Here is a 14,800-nt window from a genome sequence, read left to right as displayed (position 1 = left end):
TATTTATATGAGCCCATATACAGCCCTCTCTGGTGTTCATTACTTTACATAGTTTTGTATCATCTGCGAATATTGATATTTTACTGCACAATCCTTTTACCGGGTCATTAATAAATATATTAATAAAAATAGGACGCAAAACCGCCTCCTGCAGTACCCCACTAGTAACACCTCCAATAGTGCCCCTGTGGGTTCCCCACTAGTAAACCCTTACATACTGCCCACTGTGGTTCCCCACTAGTAACCCCTCCAATAGTGCCCCTGTGGGTTCCCCACTAGTAAACCCTTACATACTGCCCACTGTGGTTCCCCACTAGTAACCCCTCCAATAGTGCCCCTGTGGGTTCCCCACTAGTAAACCCTTACATACTGCCCACTGTGGTTCCCCACTAGTAACCCCTCCAATAGTGCCCCTGTGGGTTCCCCACTAGTAACCCCTCCAATAGTGCCCCTGTGGGTTCCCCACTAGTAAACCCTTACATACTGCCCACTGTGGTTCCCCACTAGTAACCCCTTCAATAGTGCCCCTGTGGGCTTGCCACTAGTAAACCCTTAAATATTGCCCACTGTGGTTCCCGAATAGTAACGGAGACCCCTTCAATACTGACAGCTGTGGTACCCCACTAGTAAGTGACCCGTCCAATACTGCCCTGCATAACCCACTAGTAATGGTGACACTTCTAATACTGCCCCCATGTGGTACCCCACTAGTAACAGTGACACGTCCAATACTGCCCTGTGCACCCTACTAGTAATGGTGATCCCTCCAATACTGGACCTGTGGTACCCCACTAGCAATGGTGACCTTTTCTAGTACTGCCCCAGCACTATCGCACTAGTAACGCTGACCCATCTAATACTGCCCTGTGTACTCCAATACTAATGGTGAAGACATAAAGTGACCCGGCAGCAACTGATGGCTTTTTTTGCAAAATTAAGAAATAACTTTTATTCCTCCATAAAAGCAAGACAGGAATAAAAGTTATTTCTAAATTTTGCAAAAAAAAGCCATCAGTTGCTGCCGGGTCACTTTATGTCTTCAGCTGATTTTGGTCTTGGATCCGGACCATACTGGGCTCTTGCACATTTCTCCTTGTTACCTCTGCAACAGATAGTTTCTTTGTGGAAACCGGAGTATCATCTTTTTATAACTCTGGCGTGTGCTGCGGTTGCACTTATTCTTCTGAACCAATACCAATACTAATGGTCAACACTCATATACTGACACCTGTGGTATCCCATTAGTAACCCCTCCAATACTGCCCCCTGCAGTATCCCACTCGTAACAGTGACCCCTCTAGTACCGCCCTCTGTGGTACCCCACTAGTAATGGTAACCCAATCAGAGTATGGACCATTTATAACCACCCTCTGCATTCTATCACTGACCAGTTACTTGCCCCCTTACACACATTCTCCCCAGACCAAGCATCTCATCTTATAGACCAACCTGTTATGCAGCTCAATATCAAACACTGTGGAAAACTGCAGATACACAAGATCCGGTGACTCCCCGGTCCAGGATAGAGATTACCTCCTCCCAGAAACCATAGAAATATTCAGGATCCGAGTTATCTGTTCAGCCAACATACATATAATATGAGGGTCTGCTTGCAGCGCGGAGGGTCTCGCCATTACGCTGAGTTTCATAAAAACGAAGAATCTCCTATTTCTATTATAGCAATTGACTGACTATAGACCTGAGATCTGCAGCGATCGATGGGAAGACTCATCTAGGCCAGAAACATATTGGACCTGCAGACTGCAGAATTTGCAACCAGACGCCTTAACACCTTCAGAGGCAGGTTTATTATCACCATGTCAGCGCAGCCAGCCACGGAGATTTTCCAGAGGTAATTCGAAGTGGCAAACATGTACAGTGGCACAATAACTGCGTGTCCTGGACAGCATTTCAGCACTAGAGCTGTCCACGAAAATCTTCTAGGGTTTAACTGCATGGTCAGTGTAACAAGCCCTGGAGATATTCTGGGCGTGCCACTAAAAGGGTTAAATCAGATGACAAATACACTCTACACAAGCTGAAGAAGAGGTCACTACACACAAGGAGCCTCCGAGAGCCACTTATAGGCCAAGGGGGGAAACACTTTTAGGGTCTCAAGTGACAAGACCGTTCATCTAATCACCACAACTCCCATCATTTACAGGTCTGCCTGAGATGGAACTACATGCCGAGTCTTACAGCAAAACGACAACTTCATCTAGGGGTGGATTGTTTCTACAGAGAGTCCGGATACATATAAAATAATAAGCCTGTTCTAAAATGAGGGATTGTACCGGAAGCTTTACACAAGTGTCTGTAGGGGGTTCAGACCTCCTCTTTTTCCATTTCATTAGTTCAAACAGGTTGTAGACAAACCCAACCACAAATTACCAACATGCAGGTTAGTATGCCTCCCGGTGTAAAGGTATTTTTGTTATCAGACTAGCTCTTTATAAAGAATCCGTAATTTAAAAAACCCTGAAAATTACTAAATTATTTTGCAAGGATATTATAAAAAGAAAAAGCCAATATATCCGATGTGCCAAAAGTCCTGGGATAGCGGTAGGTACATTGATGATGAAGTGGCGTTCCCTCAGGGGACACTTGGGAATGCCCACACCTATACAAGGTGGGAGTGAAAGAAAAATGTCTCAAGACGCAACAACTCCAAAAAATGGTGATGATGGTAAGATATGAAGATTTTATTATATGAGGAGTAAAACCAGCAGAACAAAAGGCGCTTTGAGGAAAAACCTCTTCTTCAGTAATTGCTGGGGCAAGACATGTTACAGAGCATAGAAAAACGTATAGGTTTAAAAATAGTGATAAAATGGAATAGAAGTAGAAAATCAGAAGAAAGGTAGGGAGAAGACATGTCCCAGTGAAGCTCGATTATGTCCTGTTACAGGAGCGAGTATGGCTGGATCGCTCACAGCGCAGCCAGCATGGAGGATGGAGCAGCCGGGGAGCGTTTTACATGTGCACTTGCCTTGTCAATCCCATATTTGGTCATTTTTTCAATAAGTATGGTATGAGATACTTTGTCAAATGATTTACCAAAGTCAAGATCTACTATATCCACCGCATTCCCCTGATCAACTCAGTCGGTGATTCTGTCATAGAAGGAAATTAGATTCGTCTGGCATGACTTGCTTGTTACAAACCCATGCTGGCTCTGGTTAATTACTCCAGTCTTATCTAAGTACTTGCATACATGCTGTTTAATAATTTGTTCAAAGATCTTTCCCGGATTAGAAGTCAGGCTCACAGGCCTGTAATTTCCTGGGTCCACCTTATTCCCTTTTTTGAAGATAGGGACACCATTTGCCCTTCTCGAATCTTCTGGGACTTCTGTTTTTCAGGAATTTTCAAAGATTATGGCAAGTGGTTCAGCAATTACCTCCGCTGCTTCCTTTAGTATCCTAGGATGTAATTCATCTGAACCTTGAGACTTGAATTAATTTAAGTTAGCTAAGTGTTCCCTCACCATCTCTCTGCATTCTTTCTGCATTCACCATCTCTCAATAGCACAGGGAAGATCAGTTGATGTTTCATCTACTTTCGGAGAGAAAACAGATACAAAAGTAGGAATTCAAAAGTTCAGCCTTCTCAGCATCATTCTTAACAAATTCCCCATTTTCATCTTGTAAGCATCCTATAGCATCTTTGACTTTTCTTTTGCTTTTGACATACCTCCAGATCCTTTTTTATTGCTTTTGGCCTCTGTTGCAAGCCTCAATTCATTATTACATTTAGCTCTTCTGACACTTGCCCTACAGTTTCTGCAGACTGTGTTAAATAAGGCCGTGCGCATACGAGCTTGTGGCAAGATGCTGTGCAGCCTTTTACAGCCCTGTGGACCCGCATATTGCGGCGATGCGCAGCGCATCTCACGCTCTCCTCACCGGCCTCCGGGGTTCATTTTTTTAGAAATGTAATTAGCTTCTCTGACACTTGCCCTACAGTTTCTGCAGACCCCATTATATTCTTCTTTAGATATTCCCCCCTCTTTCCATTGAATAAACAGATTTTCTTCCTTTCTAACATGTGTACAAGTTCTGTGTTCATCCATCCTGGTCTCTTTAAATGCTTCCCATTCTTCCTTCTTTTACGGATTAACGATTGTGCTTTGAGAATCTCATTTTGCAATATTTCCCAACCTTCTTGGACATTTCTGTCCTTAAGTACATCCAGCCATTGGATTCTTCCTCTCCTCTTTCGGAGTTCATTGAAATCTGCCTTTCTGAAATCCAACCTTGAGGTCTGAGTCTTCTCAGGTCTTCCTCCCCTTTTTATCCAACATCCAATGATATCATGATCACTGCCTCCTAAGGTCCCAGCCACCCTTACTCCCACAACCTTCCAAGGTCCCAGCCACCCTTACTCCCACAACCTTACTCCCACAAGGTCCAAGATAGCAGATCCCCTTGTTTTCTCTTCGACCTTTTGGAAGATAATGTCAGCAAGAGCAGATAAGAATCTGTTGGATCCATTACTTTTACCTGAGAGAGATTCCCAACAATTGTCTGGATCGGTAAAATCTCCCATGATCACTAGGTTTGGCTTGTTTGAGAGCTTGGCCATCTGATGTAGAAAGAGTTCCTCCAAATCTTCTGCTTGTCCAGGCGGCCTATAGTAAATGCCTACAATGGTGTCCTTTCTGTTGTTCTCTCCTTGTATTCTTACCCAAACAGTTTCTACAGAACTCCCAGCTCCGAAGCTTGAATCTCTGTGGAGATGAATGTTTTCCTAACATACAACACAACACCTCCTCCCCTTTTATTAGGTCTGTTTCTTATAAATAAGTTGTATCCTTCAAGCCTTGTATCCAATCATGTGTATCATCCCACCAAGTTTCTGTGATGCCGATGACATCATATTTCTCTTCCTGTGTTCGGAGCTCCAATTCTCCTTGTTTGCTTCCGATGCTCTGGGCATTTGTGTAGAATAATAGGTTAATAACTGGACCCTAGAGTACTGGCAACATGTGGCGTGGTCAGTCACAGTAGGGTTCATGTGCTGCAGGCCCCACTAACCCATGGACTCCAGTTGTCAACAAAGCACTGTGCAGGCTGCTGCCGTTCCCATACCGATTTGGGGTATTCCCACGCATGGGCTGGCTCCACTGATCAACTTAAAAAGAAAAGTCATTGACGTGAACATTGCTCTTCCTCTTTACAAGTCACTGGTCAGACCACACATGGAATATTGTTCTGGGCATCGGTAATAAAGGACATATCGGAGCTTGAGAGGGTACAAGGGCGGGCAACAATACCCAGAGAGGTCATCAAAATTGGGATATAGTTTAGAAAAAAAGACGGCCGAGAGGCGACCTAATAACTATGTATAAATATACTGCATCAGGGGTCAGTACAGAGATCTCTCCCATCATCTATTATACAGAGGACTGTAACAAGGGGGCGCCCTCTACATCTAGAGGAAAGAAGGTTTCTACACAGACATAGAAGAGGGTTCTTTATTGTAAGAGCAGTAAGACTATGGAACTCTCTGCTTGAAGACGTGGTGAGGGAGAACTCTCTAAAAGAGTTCAAGAGGGGCCTGCAGTCCAATATGTTATATCACTGATTACTTCAGAGGGGGCGGTGTTCTGGGGATATTCTGATTGAGGGCGCTTCCACACAGGCGACACGATATCGCTGCGAGAAAAATCGCAGTGATCTCTCATCTGTGTGGTGTGCAATATCGCTGCGTTTTCCCGTGGTGATATCATGATTGTGTCACTACAAAGTTGCACATGACGCTTGAAAAATAAGTCCCATCTGCATTAAAAAAAAATAAAAATTTTTTTTACACATTATATATATATATATATATATATATATGTGTATATATATATATATATATATATATGTGTGTAAAAAAAATTTTTAATTTTTTTTTTTTCTGCTGTGCCATCTTGTGATTGTCATTAATATGGGTTGTCTATTTACCCTTATGCATATAATATTATATTAGTGCCCATATGTATATTTATGGTCATTACTTGCTATATATGGTAACGAAGTGTAAAAGGACCCGTGATTGTGTATTACTATTGATCATACACTTTGTATGAGGTGGATTTATATGCTTGTCCCATACTTATCTTTGTCTATAGTTTGACAACCACACTATTAACTGCTGCGTTTGTTTTACCAATTGATGGCCAATGTAACTACGTTATCATTCATCTTTGAATCAATGACACCCTGCTATGTCCGATACACCTTCTGGGACGCATTCTCAGTACTCATCAAAGGAATGACATGCGCAGTAGGACTTGAAGCGCCGCTATGGAACGCTCTGTTTCTCGCGAGAACGGATGCGCTCCATGTGACGTACTCGGGGATCCCCTCTACACATGCGCGCTGTATATTGTTGGCAAATATGATTTGGGCGGAAACACCAGGAGGTCAGTTTTAGGGAGATTTAGTTTTAGGTAGAGAGAGGACATGGTGTTAGAGACAGCGGACAGGCATTCGGTGATGTTTTGGAGTAAAGGTGCAGAGATGTCACGGGAAGAGGTGTATAGCTGGGTGTCCTCAGCGTAGAGGTGGTGTTGGAGGTCAAAACTCCTGATGGTTTGTCCAATAGGGGCTGTGTAGATGGAGAAAAGGATTGGGCCAAGGACCAAGCCCTGGGGGACCCCAACAGCAAGGGGAAGAGGAGGGGACCGAGCCCTGGGGGACCCCAACAGCAAGGGAAAGAGGAGGGGAGGGGGCCGAGGACCCAGCCCTGGGGGACCCTGACAGCAAGGGGAAGAGGAGGGGGCTGAGGACCGAGCCCTGGGGGACCCCAACAGCAAGGGAAAGAGGAGGGGAAGGGGACGAGGACCCAGCCCTGGGGGACCCTGACAGCCAGGGGAAGAGGAGGGGGCTGAGGACCGAGCCCTGGGGGACCCCAACAGCAAGGGAAAGAGGAGGGGAAGGGGCCGAGGACCCAGCCCTGGGGGACCCTGACAGCAAGGGGAAGAGGAGGGGGCCGAGGACCGAGCTCTGGGGGATCCCAACAGCAAGAGAAAGAGGAGGGGAAGGGGCCGAGGACCCAGCCCTGGGGGACCCCAACAGCAAGGGGAAGAGGAGGGGAGGTAGAGCCAGCAAAGGAGACACTGAAGGAGTAGTCAGATAGGTAGGAGGAGAACTAGGAGAGAGCAGTGTCCTTTAGGCCGATAGAGCGAAGCATACTGAGGAGGAGTTTGTGGTCAACAGTGTTGAATGCTGCAGAGAGATCATGGAGGATCAGTAGGGAGTAATCAGCCCTCGATTTGGTTGTCAGGAGGTCATTTGACACCTTTGTAAGGGCAGTTTCTGTCGAGTGTTGTGGTCGGAAGCCGGACTGTAGGGGGTTGAGAAGCAGAGATCTTGACACCTGTGAACAACTGATACATAGTAACATAGTAACATAGTATGTAAGGCTGAATGAAGACATTGTCCATCTAGTCCAGCCTGTCTATCCTACTTTGTTGATCCAGAGGAAGGCAAAAAACCCCAAGGCCAGAAACCAATTAGCCCTTTTGGGGAAAAAATTCCTTCCCGACTCCCTAATGGCAATCAGACTGTTCCCTGGATCAACCCCTAATAGTTCCTACCTGCCTATATACCCGGATTGACACTTCACCTAATATTTATATCCTGTAATATCCTTCTTCTCCAGAAAGACATAAAGTCCCCTTTTAAACGCCTCTGTGGATTTTGCCATCACCACTTCCTCCGGTAGAGAGTTCCACAGTCTCACTGCTCTTACAGTAAAGAATCCCCTTCTTAGTTGGTGATGAAACCTACTTTCCTCTAATCGTAGCGGATGTCCTCTTGTTACCGTCGTGGTCCTGGGTGTAAACAGATCGCGGGAGAGATCCATGTGTTGTCCCCTCATGTACTTATACATAGTTATTTGGTCCCCTCTTAACCTTCTTTTTTCCAGAGTAAATAGACCCAATTTGGACAGCCTCTCTGGGTATTCCAGTCCCGTCATTCCATGTATTAGTTTAGTTGCCCTTCTTTGAACCCCCTCCAATACCGCAACATCCCTCCTGAGCACTGGTGTCCAGAATTGTACGCAGTATTCCATGTGAGGCCTGACAAGTGTCTTATATAATGGAAGGATGATGCTCTCGTCCTTCGCCCCTATACCTCTTTTAATGCACCCCAAGACTTTATTTGCCTTTGCAGCAGCTGACTGGCATTGGTTACTCCAGTTTAGTCTATTATCCACTAATACCCCCAGATCCTTTTTCCATATCACTTTTCCCTAGTGGTACCCCAATAAGTGAATATTGGTGACATCCGTTTCTCCTGCCCATGTGCATAGTCTTACATTTTTCAACATTGAACTTCATTTGCCATTTTCCTGCCCAAGCCCCCAGCTTGTCCAGGTCCGTTTGTAGCCGCACATTGTCCTCCGTTGTATTAATTATATTGTATAATTTTGTGTCATCTGCAAATATTGATATTTTGCTGTGCAGCCCCTCTACCAGGTCATTGATAAATATGTTGAACAGAGTGGGGCCCAAAACTGAACCCTGTGGCACCCCACTAGCGACTATGGTCCAATCAGAGTACGCACCATTTATTACCACCCTCTGCTTTCTATCATTGAGACAATTTTTTACCCACTTACACACGTTTTCGCCCAGTCCGAGCTGCCTCATTTTGTATATTAGCCTATTATGTGGCACGGTGTCAAAGGCTTTAGAGAAGTCCAGATATACAAGATCAATAGATTCTCCCTGGTCCAGCTTAGAGCTTACTTCATCGTAGAAACTGATCAGATTTGTCTGACATGAGCGACCCTTCATGAATCCATGCTGGTGAGGAGTTATTCCCTTAATCTCCTTGAGGTACCCATCAATGGCGTCTCTCAGAATCCCCTCGAAAATGTTTCCCGTTACTGAAGTGAGACTTACTGGCCTGTAGTTTCCAGGCTCACTTTTGCTCCCTTTTTTGTAAATTGGAACCACGTTGGCAATGCGCCAGTCCAATGGTACTACTCCGGTCTTGATAGTGTCTAGAAATATTAGGTATAGCGGCCTAGCTATCTCGTCACTTAGTTCCCTTAGTATCCTTGGGTGTAATCCATCTGGGCCCGGCGATTTATCAATTTTGGTTTTCTTTAGACGCTTCCGCACCTCCTCCTGCGTTAGGTATGAGATATTTTGTGAGGGGTTCGTTTTATTCCCCTGCATCTCGTGTGGCATTTCCTTTTCTTTTGTGAATACACTTGAGAAGAAACTGTTTAGTAGATTTGCTTTCCCTTCGTCATCATCAATGATTTCTCCTGCATTGTTTTTTAACGGGCCAGCGCTCTCCCTGCAAATCCTTTTGCTGTTAATGTAGTTGAAAAATAGCTTCGGGTTGTTTCTGCTCTCTTTTGCGATCCGTCTTTCTGCTTCCTCCTTGGCAGTTTTAATCGTATCTTTGCATATTTTGTTTTTTTCCCTGTATGATTTTAGCGCTTCTTCGCTGCCTTGTTGCTTTAGTAGTTTGAACGCTTTCTTCTTTTCGTTTATTGCCCCTCGTACCGTCTTGTCGAGCCACATTGGTTTCCTTTTAGTTGAGTTCCTTTTATTTTTAAAGGGAATGAACTGCTCACATGAGGCGATTAGGATCCTTTTGAACTTTTCCCATTTGTCCTCCGTACTGGCATTTTTGAGGATGTTGTCCCAATTAATGTTACCGATAGTAGTTCTAAGCTCATCAAATTTTGCTTTACTAAAGTTTAGTTTCTTTGCCACTCCCTGATAAGGCTTCCTATTGATTGACAGCTGGAAGTTGATTATATTGTGGTCACTGTTCCCCAGGTGCCCCTCAACCTGTACCCCCTTTATTCGGTCCGGTTTGTTAGTTAGTACTAGGTCCAGAACGTCCCTCCCTCTTGTTGGTTCCTGCACAAGTTGGTTCAGGTAATTGTCTTTAATTACTCTCAAGAATTTGTCACCCCTGTGAGATTTGCAGGTTTCCTTCTCCCATGTTATATCTGGATAATTAAAGTCCCCCATGATAATTACTTCATTGCGGTTTGACACCTCTTCTATCTGCCTTAGTAGTAAGTTTTCAGTTTCTTCTGTTGCTTTTGGTGGTCTATAGAAGACCCCTATCAGGATTTTGTTATTTTTTCCTCCCTGTATTTCAACCCACAGAGATTCCACCTGTTCTTCTCCTACCCCTATATCCTCCCGTAGCCTCGGCTTCAAGTTCGATTTGACGTACAGACATACCCCTCCCCCTTTCTGGTTCCTTCGGTCTTTTCTGAAGAGATTGTACCCCTGCAAATTCACCGCCCAATCGCACTTATCGTCAAGCCATGTTTCCGTTATTCCGACTATATCATAGTTTTCATCAGTCATTCTCGCTTCAAGCTCACCCACTTTACCAATCAGACTCCTTGCATTCGTGGTCATACAATTTATATCATTTTTTTTGTTTTTTAAATTTGTTTTGTTTCTATTCGTACTTATGTCTGATCTATCAATTCTAACTGTACTAACCCCACCCCCTGTTCGACCCCCATTCCCTTTGCTTGGACCCGAATCTATAGTTACACTGGCTACCCCACTATTTCTCATTTTACCCTCCCCCCCAGTCCCTAGTTTAAACACTCCTCCAGCCTTCTAGCCATCTTATCCCCCAGCACAGCTGCACCCTCCCCATTAAGATGCAGCCCGTCCCTACGGTAGAGCCTGTAGCCGACAGCAAAGTCAGCCCAGTTCTCCAGGAACCCAAATCCCTCCTTCTTACACCAACTCTGGAGCCACTTGTTTACCTCCCTAAGATCCTGCTGCCTTTCTAGTGTGGCTTAGGTACAGGTAGTATTTCCGAGAAAACTACCCTGGAGGTCCTTGCCCTGAGCTTGGACCCTAGGTCCCTGAAATCATTTTTGAGGACCCTCCATTGACCTCTAACTCGTTCATTGGTGCCAACGTGCACCATGACCGCTGGATCCTCACCAGCCCCTCCCAGTAATCTGTCAATCCGATCCGCGATGTGTCGAACTCGAGCGCCAGGAAGACAGCACACCGTTCGATGATCCCGGTCTTTATGGCAGATTGCCCTCTCTGTCCCCCTAATAATTGAGTCCCCCACCACTAGAACCTGTCTAGCCTGCCCTGCTCTCCCCGTCCCCGTCTCACTGGAGCAGTTATTCCCCTGGCGTTCAGAGGGCATGTCGTGCTGCAGCGGTGCTGGCTCTGTAATGGCATCGCCCTCATCTGCCAACGTTGCAGACATGTTGGGTTGTGCCAGTTCAGGACCAGCCTCCCTGGATCTATTCCCTCTACGCCTCCTTCTATCTGACACCCAGCTGACTGCCTGCTCCCCCTGCTCTTCCGTACTACCATCCGCCCCCGCCTCTACCCCAGCGAGTGTCTGCTCAGTGAGCAGCAAACTCCTTTCCATGATGTCAATGGCTCTCAGTGTTGCCAGTTGCTCATTTAGATCCAGAATTTGGGCTTCTAAATGTGCGATGTGCATGCATCTTGCGCAACAGTATGCACCCTCGATCGGCTGATCAAGGACCGCATACATTGGACAAGTAGCACACTGGATGACATTGCCAGGCATGGAGCTCATCCTAATGGGGATCTACAATTTACTTGGAAGTAGTGGAGATAGACTTGTTCACACTCCGCTCACGTGCTGCTGCAACCGCTCAACCGCTGACCCGCTGCTGCAACCGCTGGCCCGCTGCTGCAACCGCTGACCCGCTGCTGCAACCGCTCACACTCCGCTCACGCCCTGCTATAACCGCTGACCCGCTGCTGCAACCGCTGACCCGCTGATGCAACCGCTCACACTCCGCTCACCCGCTGCTTCAACCGCTGCTGCAACCGCTGACCCGCTGCTGCAACCCCTCACCCGCTGCTCCGACCCCTCACCCGCTGCTGCGACCGCTCAACTGCTCACACGCTGCTGCAACCGCTCACTCGCTGCTGCCTCTGTGCAACCACTCACACGCTGCCGCTCTCGCGCAAACGCTTACCCGCTGACACGCGCTCACAAAATTTTTTTTTTTTTTGGTACAGATCACACTTTGCCAACATCTGCACAATGTATATGGCCTGGAATGATTTTCTCTCGTTTTCTATATACAAACTGTTAAGTTGAATGGACGTCTATGGGATTGTCCACAGAGTGCATGTGAGGTAGGGAACCTGCAGGGTCTACATAAACTTTGTTCTGTCGTCGTGATTTCACTATTGATGGTTTTCAATTATTTTTGTGTCCTCTTTAATTAGAGTAAAAGGATGTCAAATGAGGCCTTAATTTAATACAGAGACCAAAAGGCTGCGCCCCGTACAAATAATGTTCTAAAATGAGACCCTAGGCCCCTAGGAACCCACTTAGATCTATAATCATCGGCCGGTGACTAGTGTGGATACAGGATGTGATACGGAGGGCATAGAGGCTCTAGTGCCCTGTTGTACCGCCTCTAGCTTGGATACAAGATGTGATGCAGGTGGGCATGGAGGCTCTAGTACCCTGTTGTACCACCTCTAGCTTGGATACAAGATGTGATACGGGGGGCATGGAGGCTCTAGTACCCTGTTGTACCACCTCTAGCTTGGATACAAGATGTGATACGGGGGGCATGGAGGCTCTAGTGCCCTGTTGTACCGCTCTAGCTTGGATACAAGATGTGATACGGGCTGGCATGGAATCTCTAGTTCCCTGTTGTACCGCCTCTAGCTTGGATACAAGATGTGATACGGGCTGGCATGGAGGCTCTAGTGCCCTGTTGGGACGCCTCCACCTTTGATATAAGATGTAATACGGGTTTAAAATGTTGTTCCTAATAGTTATTGCTGTTACTGTTTTCCACAGGAGTTACACTCTTGCATGGTGATTTCTAGAGATGAGCGAGCACCAAAATGCTCGGGTGCTCGTTACTCGAGACGAACTTTTCGCGATGCTCGAGGGTTCGTTTCGAGTAAGGAACCCCATTGAAGTCAATGGGCGACCCGAGCATTTTTGTATATCGCCGATGCTCGCTAAGGTTTTCATTTGTGAAAATCTCGGCAATTCAATAAAGTGATGGGAACGACACAGCAACGGATAGGGCAGGCGAGGGGCTACATGTTGGGCTGCATCTCAAGTTCCCAGGTCCCACTATTAAGCCACAATAGCGGCAAAAGTGGGCCCCCCCCCCCAACAACTTTTACTTCTGAAAAGCCCTCATTAGCAATGGATACCTTAGCTAAGCACCACACTACCTCCAACAAAGCACAATCACTGCCTGCATGACACTCCGCTGCCACTTCTCCTGGGTTACATGCTGACCAACCCCCCCCCCCCACGACCCAGTGTCCACAGCGCACACCAAACTGTCCCTGCCCAGCCTTCAGCTGCCCTCATGCCACGCCACCCTCATGTCTATTTATAAGTGCGTCTGCCAGAGGAACCGCAGGCACACACTGCAGAGGGTTGGCACGGCTAGGCAGCGACCCTCTTTAAAAGGGGCGGGGCGATAGCCCACAATGCTGTACAGAAGCAATGAGAAATCCAATCCTGTGCCACCTCCATCTGGAGCTGCACACGTGGGCATAGCAATGGGGAACCTATGTGCCACACACTATTCATTCTGTCAAGGTGTCTGCATGCCCCAGTCAGACCGCGGTTTTTTATAAATAGTCACAGGCAGGTACAACTGGGAATCCCCAACTCCGCAATGGGAATTCCGTGTGCACCCACAGCATGGGTGGCTCCCTGAAACCCACCCGCTGTACATAAATGTATCCCATTGCAGTGCCCTGCACAGCAGAGCTAACGTCAGATGAAATGCAGGTGGGCTTCGGCCCACACTGCATGCCCCAGTCAGACTGGGGTTCTTTAGAAGTGGACACATGTAGTTACAACTCCCTGTGGACCCACAGCATGGGTGGGTGCCAGGAAGCCACCGGCGGTACATAAAAATATCCCATTGCAGTGCCCAGCACAGCTGATGTAACGTCAGCTGTAATGCAGGTGGGCTAAAAATTAATTTGATTACACTGTAGGCGAGGGCCCCAAAAAATTGCTGTATCAACAGTACTAATGTACCTCAGAAAAATTGCCCATGCCCAACCAAGAGGGCAGGTGAAACCCATTAATCGCTTTGGTTAATGTGGCTTAATTGGTAACTAGGCCTGGAGGCAGCCCAGTTAAAATAAAAATTGGTTGAGGTGAAAGTTTCAACGCTTTAATGAGCATTGAAACGTATAAAAATGGTTTACAAAAATTAGATGACTGAGCCTTGTGGGCCTAAGAAAAATTGCCCGTTCAGCGTGATTACGTGAGGTTTCAGGAGGAGGAGCAGGAGGAGGAGGAGGAATATTATACACAGATTGATGAAGCAGAAATGTCCCTGATTTGGATGGTGATAGAGAACGATGCTTCCATCCGCGGGTGCAGCCTACGTATTGCTTAGGTATCGCTGCTGTCCGCTGGTGGAGAAGAGAAGTCTGGGGAAATCCAGGCTTTGTTCATCTTGATGAGTGTTAGCCTGTCGGCACTGTCGGTTGACAGGCGGGTACGCTTATCCGTGATGATTCCCCCAGCTGCACTAAACACCCTCTCTGACAAGACGCTAGCCGCAGGACAAGCAAGCACCTCCAGGGCATACAGCGCGAGTTCAGGCCACGTGTCCAGCTTCGACACCCAGTAGTTGTAGGTGGCAGAGGCGTCACGGAGGACGGTTGTGCGATCGGCTACGTACTCCCTCACCATCCTTTTACAGTGCTCCCGCCGACTCAGCCTTGACTGGGGAGCGGTGACACAGTCTTGCTGGGGAGCCATAAAGCTGTCAAAGGCCTTAGAGAGTGTTCCCCTGC

This window comes from Eleutherodactylus coqui, chromosome 8 (genome assembly GCF_035609145.1).
Source record: "Eleutherodactylus coqui strain aEleCoq1 chromosome 8, aEleCoq1.hap1, whole genome shotgun sequence".
NCBI lineage: Eukaryota > Metazoa > Chordata > Amphibia > Anura > Eleutherodactylidae > Eleutherodactylus > Eleutherodactylus coqui.
The sequence above is the reverse complement of the archived record's forward strand: the minus strand, read 5'-3'. Positions refer to the sequence as shown.